Genomic DNA, 10,892 nt, shown 5'->3' with positions numbered 1-10,892 from the left:
AGAGTTTTTAAAAAAAAAATTTTTTTTTACGTACTATAGCGGTGGTAATGCTTAGCATGTTTTCCTTCAGATGTTGCTGAAGTGTAAGGTTTAAATATCCGACATAGTGGAAAATGCCGACCTCCTCCTCGTATTTCTTGATATCAACAGTGTTTACTATAAACAGTAGACGGTATTTTTTTACAATCTGCCCCAGTGTAGTATAAACACCCCCAACCTCCCCATGTAAAGAACGGCTTTCTGAAAAAACAAAACAAAAACACCTCAAACCTCGAAAGCCGTTCTTAACATGGAGAGGTTGGGGGTGTTTATTCCGAAAGCCGTTCTTAACATGGAGAGGTTGGGAGTGCTTGCTGGCAGTAGACTTTCTATTACTTAACAAAATTAGTATTTATTTGCATTGTGTTGTCAAAAGTGCAAATAAAGACTGTGTTATTTTTATCTTTTTATAATTTTCTTGTTTCTAATTGTATACTTTTTAATAAGGTCCAGATTTATATTTTAATTCAATAAATCGCTTCAAAATATAAATGAATAATAAAGAAGTGAAGTTAATGTTTTGCCTCTTTGCCGGTTTTGGTAGCGCCACGCAAAATAAAAATAAATAAATAAATAAATAAATAAATAAAAATAGGGAAGACGCTAGCTGACTATAACCATAATGGCACTAGAAGAAATAACTGGACACGTATGCATAGAACAAGAACTTTTTATTGATTGACTGCTCTGTAGAGTTAGTATGGAAGTAGGAGGGTATGATCAAAAGAAGAGTAATGGGCAAGGGAGATAACTCCTGTTTGACTATATCCAACAAGTTTAAGTGTGTAATAATTTCAATAGGCAGCGTGTGTTTGCTTTTTTGTCCATGTTTCAATATATGCAGCATCGAAGTAAGTAGTTGATAATAGTTTTCATTGTCTTCTCTGACTCCCAGTGAAGGAAGCAGATTGCAGTCGCATCGTTAAGTTGCACGTCGTACAGACTAGAGCATAGGATTTCAAGTTCAAGTCCTGTCACAGGTGAAGGAAGCCATAATTGAATCTGAAAGTTAATGGAAAATTGTTAAAATAAAATTTGTAAAAAAAAAAATGTTTTAATTTTTATAAATCAAAGCAAAATAACATGTAAAATAAGATGATGGAAAAACGAAAGACAGAAAAGGAGAGAGAGAGAGAGAGAGAGAGAGAGAGAGAGAGAGAGAGAGAGAGAGAGAGAGAGAGAGACAGACAGACAGACAGACAGACAGACAGACAGAGACATACAAGGTGGGGGGGGGGAACGGAGAGAAATAGACCAGAGAAACAGAGAGAGAAAGAAAGAGACCAGAGACAGACAGGTAGACAGACAGGTAGGCAAATAGAGATATACAAAAAATAGGGGAAGAGAAACGGAGAGAAATAGACCAGAGAAAGAGAGAGAGGGAGGGAGAGAAAGAGATATAGATAGACAGACAGACCGATAGGCAAATAGAGATAAACAGAAATGAGAGGAAAGAAACGAAGAGAAATAGAGAAAGAAACGGAGAGAGAGAGAGAGAGAAAGAGAGAAAGAGAGAGAGAGAGAGAGAGAGAGAGAGAGAGAGAGAAATAAAAAAAACGAGGAATAATGAAAGAGGCAAAAAGAAAGAAACAAATAAAGAAAAAATAAACGAATGTCTTTATTTATTTTTTTGTTTCAGAAAGAAAAAAATTGCATGATAAAATAAAATTCGATATCGCATAATTACAAAAGAAAAAGAAAATTGGCAGAAAAAAGAGAAATACAAAGGGAGACAGAGACGGACAGAACAAATGAGGAAAAGAGAAAGAAAAGAAAGAAAAGAAAGAAAAAAGAAAGAAGAAAAAAAGACCAAACTGTGTCGTCTGTTTTGTTGAAATTCCAGAAAGATATAAAATTTATGGGGAAAAATAGGTGTTTATTTAAGAAAAAAATACAGAAAAATCGGGTTTGTATTACTGTACAGTGTACACATAGATTCGAAAAAGTTGCCAAAAAAAAAACAAATATATAACAAATAAATGTTATCAAAGGCAAGATAAGTTACTTTTCTACTAAACTGGATATATTTTTCGTGTTTTTATTCAATGTAACATGTTTATTCAGCTCGAAAAGCATACAGTGTTTACCGATGTATTGGAAAATTCAAAATGGCACCCTACCCTACTCTCTCTTTAACACGGTAAGTTCAGGAAAAGATGATATAAATAATAAACTATCCAAAATACTGTTAGAAATTCGCTCAATATATGTTACCGTGACATAAGTTGACATATATTCGGTGTTTTTTTAATAGTATTTTGTCTAGTTTATTAATTATAACACCTTTTCCCAAACTTACCATGTTAACGAGAGTGTCGGGCGCCATTTTGAATTTTCCAATACATCGGTAAAACACTGCATGTTTTTCGAGCTGAATAAACATGTTACATTGAATAAAAACACAAAAATGTATCCAGTTTGGTAGAAAAGTAACTTATCTTGCCTTTGATAATATTTATTTGTTATATATGTGTTGTTTTGACAACGTTTTCGAATCTATGTGTACAGTAATACAAACCCGTTTTTTTGACAACTTTTTCGAATCTATGTGTACAGAAATACAAACCCAAATTAAAAATATGTTTGGTAAAAATCTATTGTTACGACCCAACTTTACTCTGTAAGACGTGTATCTTGTTTCTTCCATTTTTTTTTTTTCACAGATTAGGTTACTGGAAGGCATGTTATCTTTTTTGTTACAACTAGCACATTTTAGATTTTACTTTGTTACCCAAACTTTAGTACCACGCTGAACTTGGAGTTAGGGTTTGAATTAACGGCACATTTTCATATTTTAATCAATGAAATAATCATTTAGCATCTTTTATAAATTAATTTAGAAAAATAAATAAATGAACAAAAATAATGCATTTTATCAACTCCAACACTAACCCTATGTTCGAGGTGGCAATAAAATTTGTATTTTCAATAGAAAAACAATCTGTAATTTCAACACAAACTAAACCGATTTTTACTGAATTAAATTTACTTGAACTGACGAAAAAAATCTGAGTCAACCTTCTATATTAATAGTTTTAATTAGCCGTAATTTGCAATTAACTCACCAAGTGACCCATCTCTTACTATTTTATCACTCTCATCCTCTATTTTCTGTATATTTTTAGATCTTCACTCTCATTCTGTAGGATCTTCTATCACTTTCGCTTTCATCTCCTTCTTCTTCTTCTTCTTCTTCTTCTTCTTCTTCTTCTTCTTCTTCTTCTTCTTCTTCTTCTCCTCCTCCTCCTCTCTCGCTCTCTGTTTATTAATAGTAGAGGGTAGTAAAGAAAATAAAAAATAAAAATATGGAATAGTTTACTATAAACAGAAGTGAATAGCACTACAAACAATAATAGTATTTAATCCTTAAAAGAGGTAGAGAGAGACCAATTAGTGACTTTATCTGATGAAATATCCAAGAGAATCTGTATATCCCTATTATATATTCCGTGAGAGTGTAGATAATTGTGACCACACACACACACACACACACACACACACACACACACACACACACACACACACACACACACACACACACACACACACACAGGTTTAATAAAATATGTTGAGAAACACTTAAGCAAGAGTTAAACACACATTTATTTTTCGGAAAGGAAACACAAATAGAGGTGGAAGGCCTTAATCCATGGAGTTTCAAAGGAATACTTTCCTTTTCGACAGAGGGGAGGAATTAGCAAAATGTGTAAAGAAATTTTGCCTATAAAGTATTTAAAGAAATTATAAGAATATATATATATATATATATATATATATATATATATATATATATATATATGAAATAAGAATTACAGTTAAGTTTACCAAAATGGTCCAAGATGGAAAAACTAAAGTATATTATAAATATTAAAGAATTAATATTTATAAAGTAATCTCAATCAGATGTAAAAGCTTGATAAAACCAAATAGGAGATAGAGCTTTCCTTGTGCCTATTTGTGAATTATTCCACAGATTTCTGCCTTTTGGATTACTTTGGATCATCTTCCAATTACGCGATTCTCTTGGATTATACTTGTGCGAATGGAAATTTAACCAACTTCCTTGGATTCTGCATTTTTGGATTTTACCGTCATTGGATATTTTACCCTTCACCAGACTATCCATTCACGTGAAATCACTTTTTTTATTCACCCTATTCCCTCTGCTTCACTTTTTGTTATCAAGTAAGATCTATGACTTACTTGTAGTTTCATTAAATACTTTTGCAAGTAAAATCCGATCCCGCATTTTGCTAAATCCTACCCCCTGATGAGAAGGAAAGTATTTCTTTGAAACTCCGCGGATTAATTACTATCCACTTATTTTGTGCTTCCTTTTTAAAATTAAATATGTTTTTAACTCTTTTTCAAAGTGTTTTTAACATGTTTTATTAACAACTTGTTCTTATATACAGGGTGACCTAAAAAAACGGTCCCCAACTCTAATTAGGCCCCGTTTCTTAGTGTTTTGTCCGAATGAAATGAAACTTTGGTCATAACTAGTTTATTATATTCCAAACATCACATCAAAACACTAGGGTCTTTGGCTTACAGCATATGTTCTAGATGGCCTCCATTTAGCTTTTGTTTTTTTGGGGGGTCACCTTGTGTATATATATATATATATATATATATATATATAAATAATCATAAATTTCTTATCAAGAACTTAACTTATTTCTTAAAGGAGTGAAATAATCATAAATTATAAATAATTATTTAATAAAGCTTAACGTTAATTCAGACGAACTATAGTGATCGAGCGACAAGAAGTCGTGATTTCACAACAAGGCCAACTGAGCAACATTTTTTTTTAATTTCCTAAACAATGCGCAACTTTTAAGAACTTCTTAAAGTGTCAAAATAAACATAAATTATAATTATGTTCTATACCTCCAGACACTAGAGGTTCATACTTTTCCAATCATCAGTGCAGGAAGTTACGATTGCTACTGATCAAAGAATTTGAGCCTTGTCAGAAGCCACCTTTGACTCCATTAGCAAGGAACTAAACCCCTGTCAACCACTACAGAATAAAGCTTAACGTAAATTTAGATGAGCTATAGTGATCAAGCAACAGTAAGTCACAAACATGATATGTATGTATATGTTCTGTGCTAATGTGGAGTTTAGCAAATAATTCCTATGTATACCAGTCCTTTTTAAATCAGAAGCTTAACGTTTGTTAAAATATAACCACAGAGCATATATGAATAAATAACAATAACCTGATATATATATATATATATATATATAGTCTTTGAAGTTTTTTAACATTTGAAACTACACAAAAAATTACTTTTTATCATTCGTTAAAAAAAAACATCTAGTCAGTAAGTCATTTAATCACCTGCAATCACTGCATCAACTCTCTCGAATTTACTATAATACCAATTTTTTTATTTTTCAAGGGATCATCAGTTGTTTACCATGAAACACTGTTTCGGGGATTTAATATATATATATATATATATATATATATATATATATAGATAGATATATATAGTAAGTTAGAAAAATATGTATATATAGATATATATATAGATAGATAGATATAGTAAGTTAGAAAAATATATATGGCTATTAAGCTACACAGAATATTTCGGGTTTCATCCACACTAGGATTTATCAGGCTTATGCGGAATATTTTGTGTAGCTTAATTGCCATACATATTTTTCTAACTTACTACCGAGCTCTACCTATGTATTGAGCACTGTAAAAGTAAATACTTAGTTTACGCATAAAATTATACTTTTGTATATTAATTTATGTGATTAAAGTTATATATATATATATATATATATATATATATATATATATATATATATATATATATATATATATATATACTAGCTGTACCCTGCCACGCATTGCTGTGGCTCAATTTGGTGTAATGGAAAATTCTAATAAAAAGAGAAAATGCATGTTTTTTATATTCTTAGTACAGCAATCTACTCCAAAAAGTAAAAAAAAAATAAGGCGAAAATGAAAAAAAATGGTACTCTTGCAGAATTGGATCCTGATACTCGGGAGTTACCGTCAATCATGGCTTGGGCTCGACCAACAATCAGTGGATAAAGTTGAACGCAGCAAAAATGTTGAAACGCTAAATGTTTAGTAATTGATATTTGAGTGATGGGGCGGGGGGGATATTATACACAGATTCGAAAAAGTTGTCCAAAAACAAATAAATGAAAGCAAAGGTAAGGTAAGTTATGTTTCTACCTAACTGGATAATTGTTTAGTGTTTTTATGTAATGTAAAATGTTCGGCTCGAAAAACAGAAATGGTTGCAGACTCTGTTGAATACGTTAAGTTTGGGAAAGTAAGTCGAAAACTAAAAACTATACAATACAGCATCAAAAACCCACCGAATATATGGTACCATGACATAGGCTGACATAATCGGTGGGTTTGTGACAGTATTTTGTATAGTTTTTTAGTTTTAACTCACTTTCTCAAACTTAACGTAATTATCAGTGTCCGCCACCATTTGTATCTTTCAAATACACCGATAAACACTGTTTTTCGAGCTAACTAAACGTTACATTAAATGAAAAGGGTTTGTATTATTAAACACAGATACAAAGAAGTTGTCAAAAAATAAATATATAACAAATAAATGTTATCAAAGGCAAGAAAAGTAAATGTTCTACCTAACTAGATAAGATTGTAGTGTTTTTATGTAATGTATAATGATTAATTGGTTCAAAAACATGCAGTTTTTATCGGTATATTTGAAAAATTCAAATGGCGGCAGACTGTATCGAACACGTTAAGTTTGGGGAAATTTTGGGAAAATGAGTTTAAACTAAAAAAACTATACAAAATACTGTTAGGAACTCACTCAATATATGTTACTGTGACGTAGGCTGACATATAATCAGTGGTTTTTAACTTTTGCTCGATACAGGTGACGACTTTTAAGAGTCCCTTTTAGTGATTACCTGATTTGAGGATATTTGTACAACTAAACGGAAAATCTGCCCCCAAAAATCCGGTATTATTTTACTTTAAGGCCCGTCTCATGTTCGTATATAACGAAATATTTTATTGTAGATTTTGGTGTACTAAAAACGAATCTGCAAACCGTTTCTGTCGCAAAAAGAAAGTTTTCATGATATGAAGAAATTACTTTTTCGAAAAGTGGGTGATCACTTTTCAATGTAAATTTAACTTAGAATGAGCACCCACTTTCTGACCACCTGAGAGAGGGGCAGTTTTCTGTGTGTTTCTTGGCTAAAAAATTTTTTGTTTGATTTCTTTTGCATGGTAATAACCCCTGAACTCTGGGACTATTTTCCATTTCACAGCCTTCGTTTATGCTACGCGCGAGCATAAATGAAAGCTATTTAGCCAATAAACATGGGAAAAAATCCCCCCCTCTCTCAGGTGGCTAAAAAGTGGGTGCTCATTTTAAGTTAAGTTTACATGGAAAAGTGATCGCCTACTTTTCGAAAAAGTAATTTCTTCATATCATAAAAACTATTTTTTTGCGATGGAAACGGTTTGCAAATTCGTTTTTAACACACCGAAATCTACAAAAGTTTTTTTTGTTATATATGAATGTGAGACGCATGGCCCTTTATGGAAAATTTTATCAAAAATTCGGGAGAAAATAGTTTTCAATAAAAACAGCAAATGAATTCGATAGAAAAAAATGGATGCTATTTAAAAAAAATTTTCTGTGTGTTTCTTGGCTAAAAAGTTTTTTGTTTGATTTCTTTTGCATGGTAATAACTCCTGAACTCTGGGACTATTTTCCATTTCACAAACGTAGTCTTTGTTTACGCTACACGTGAGCATAAACAAAGGCTGTTAAATATGCACTCGCGTACCAACTGCCTTGTCAAAAAACCTTTAAGCCACTTTTCGGAAAAGAAATTTCTTCATATCATGAAAACTATTTTTGGTACTCCTTGGGCGTTGAGGTCCATGGCGACTTTATTTAATGGTCGTTCCTTAGTCCCCCCTCAGTCAAGGCTAACGCATGCGCACATAATATTTTCGTTATTTATTTACTTATGTTGCCTTTGGCACTTTTACAAACATTACTTATGTTGGCTTAACTCTTTTCATAAATAAAAAAAAAGTAACTAAACCATTTATTGATAATTAGTCACGTGTACAAATATTTATTCATTTATTTATTTATTTATTTATTTACGTTGGTTTAACTCTTTTCATGATTAAAAAAAAGTTTTACTCCTTAAGAATAATAAAAGGAAAAAGTTACTAAACATTGATTAATAATTTCTCACGTACTTACGTTGGCTTAACTCTTTTCATGAAGTATAAAAAAAAAAGTAACTAAACCTTAATTATAAACGTTATTTTCATTTTCAGTGACCCCGAAAACCTAGAAAAGTGGTAATTTTAAAGGAATTTTCGAGGGTGGAGTAATTCTTCATATTTACATTCTTTTTTTTTTTTTTTTTTCAATAACATAAGAAATTAAGAATTAGACAAATTTATTTTAGGTAGGCTTCGCCAGGAAAGCTTTTAAAAATAAAAAATTAAGATAAACAAATGGTGCTAGTGCACTTACCGATCCGCACTATTTTAAGTCTGCTGATCGCTATGGAACTCAACGGCCACCCCAAAAAGTATTTTGTTATATACGAACGTGAGACGGGCCTTAATGGAAAATTTTATCAAAATTCCGAGATGCTATTTTTTTTTTTCAATAGCATAAGAAATTAAGAATTAGACAAATTTATTTTAGGTAGGCTTCGCCAGGAAAGCTTTTAAAAATAAAAAATTAAGATAAACAAATAGTGCTAGTGTACTTACCAATCCGCGCTATTTTTTAAATCGTATTTCCAAGTTTAATTAAAGTTTTATGATATGCTTTTTTTTATTCAATTGCAAGGTTAAAGTACAAAAAAAAATATATATATATAATTTAAAAAAATAAGGATTTTTTTTTTAACCATCTATTAATTAGATAGTTAAATGTTGTAATTCGAAAGTCGTCAACATGTGGTGCACATGAAAGGCTGATTTCTACCGGAAATGAAATGGCGGACAGCCTCGCAGTTATGAAAAATATTTTTCTTTTATTTAATATATTTTTATAATTTGCAATATTAACGATCTTAATTTATTTTAATAACATGCAAACATTCCTTGACTTTACAGATAAATTTTCTGAAATTTCAATTAAATTGGTAATGTAGAAATATGGTTTTATCGACTTTGAACGAACCAAGAATTACATTTATATATATAGATTTATATATATATATATATATATATATATATATATATATATATATATATATATATATATATATATATTAAAATAGAAAAATGCGAGCATGAAAAGAAATATGGTTAAGCTTAAACATAAAAAAGTAAAGGACTAGTTGTTAAAACTGGAAAAGAAAAGGAGAAGATATTCTAGTAAAAAAATATAATAAATTTATAACTTAGAATATTGCAGCATTAAGAATTGATTATACAATGTTATAAATTGAATTAAAAAAAATACTTAATGCTGCAGTATTTTAAGTTATAAATTTATTATATTTGTTTTTCTTTTCCAGTTCTCTTTTGTAATTGATTATGTTGATACTTTGGAGGGAAGTAATTATACTTACAGCTTTAGATATGTAAAGGTGTCGAGACTTAGAACTTGGGGTATAAAAGTTTGACTTTTAAAGAACAGTGCAATTAATAGAGAATAGGGTGTTTTTTTGATTAAAGTTTTTTAATTGAAGTGGTTAGAGAAGTTCCCTGGCTATTATTAGAAATTTCATTATTAAAGGAACAAATGTGGTAAGATATTCTAACCTTTATTAAAGTTTAAGTCGTGCCAATATAAGTGTATATCTTGCCTGGCGTTCAGATAGTATTCATGGTGCTCTGTTATGGTTTGGGGTAGGGTTGTGGTTTAATACATGGTTGTTATAATTATCAATAGTAGGTTCAACCTGTACAGGGATATTGGAATCTGTATTTCGATGGGAGTTTAGAATATTATGAGTGTTTTGAGAAAAGTAAGGCGAGTTATTATTATTATTATTATTATTATTATTATTATTATTAACTTTATTATTATTACTATCATCATTATCATTATTATTATTATTATTATTATTATTAATAACTTTATTATTACTATTATCATTATTATTAACTTTATTATTATATTACATATGTACCCGGACGAGCCCCCATTTATTACATATGTGTGCTGATGATAGCTCGTATGTTCTAGGGATTTACCAGCACCCACATGCAATAAAATTAAAACAAAAGAAAAAGATTTAATGAAAAAGAAATTCATTAAAAAAATAAATTAACAAGAAAAAGAAAAAGATTATTATTTTTTTTGAAGGGCGAACTCGCGAATAAAATTGTCTCCCTTAGATTATAAAGAAAGTATTTCTTTATGTATTGTGTTTCGAAATGTTTGCTCTATACGTAATATGTGCTTTTCGGTCAACAAACTCAAAGAATAAATAAAAACTTTACCAGAATCCAAACAGCAGTTCTTCCTTCAGTGAGATTTTTGTTTTTACGGCCGTTATGAGGAAGCCGGAATTCGGACGTTGGTTGCCTATGTGTACATCCCAAAAATATGTCACGAACTGACTTTACCCACCAATAGCGTTTCTTTTATGAGTTTTGAAAGGAACTTCCTGGAACGTTCTAGAGACTCCAAAAAGAACAAAAAGGCGTTCTACGCCTTTTTATATTTATAGACGCCGATTATTATTTATGTTTATGAATAACGACATTTTAGAAACGTCTTTATGTTTTAATTAATATATCAATAAACATTTTTATATATTATAAGAAATATTTATATATTTCTTAATCCAATCATAGGAGAAAATATATTCTC

At 30.3% G+C, this 10,892-nt stretch overlaps 1 long non-coding RNA gene across 2 annotated transcripts in view; it reads right to left on the bottom strand.

The window, feature by feature from the left end:
* Positions 1–305: 305 nt before the first annotated feature.
* The window catches only part of LOC145242667 (uncharacterized), an 83,892-nt gene continuing 73,305 nt past the window's right edge, over positions 306–10,892 (bottom strand). The window contains exons 1-2 of one of the 2 annotated variants that reach the window (XR_013862796.1): positions 3,105–3,287; positions 306–1,041 (exon numbers count right to left, since the gene is read on the bottom strand). This is a non-coding gene — a long non-coding RNA (uncharacterized LOC145242667). Of the gene's footprint in view, positions 1,042–3,104; positions 3,288–10,892 lie in introns of those variants that run through there. The other variant, XR_013862797.1, reaches the window with a different exon arrangement.

Source organism: Euprymna scolopes, chromosome 21, assembly GCF_053919585.1.
Source record: "Euprymna scolopes isolate OS-2025 chromosome 21, ASM5391958v1, whole genome shotgun sequence".
Taxonomy (NCBI): domain Eukaryota; kingdom Metazoa; phylum Mollusca; class Cephalopoda; order Sepiida; family Sepiolidae; genus Euprymna; species Euprymna scolopes.
The sequence above is the reverse complement of the archived record's forward strand: the minus strand, read 5'-3'. Positions and strand labels throughout refer to the sequence as shown.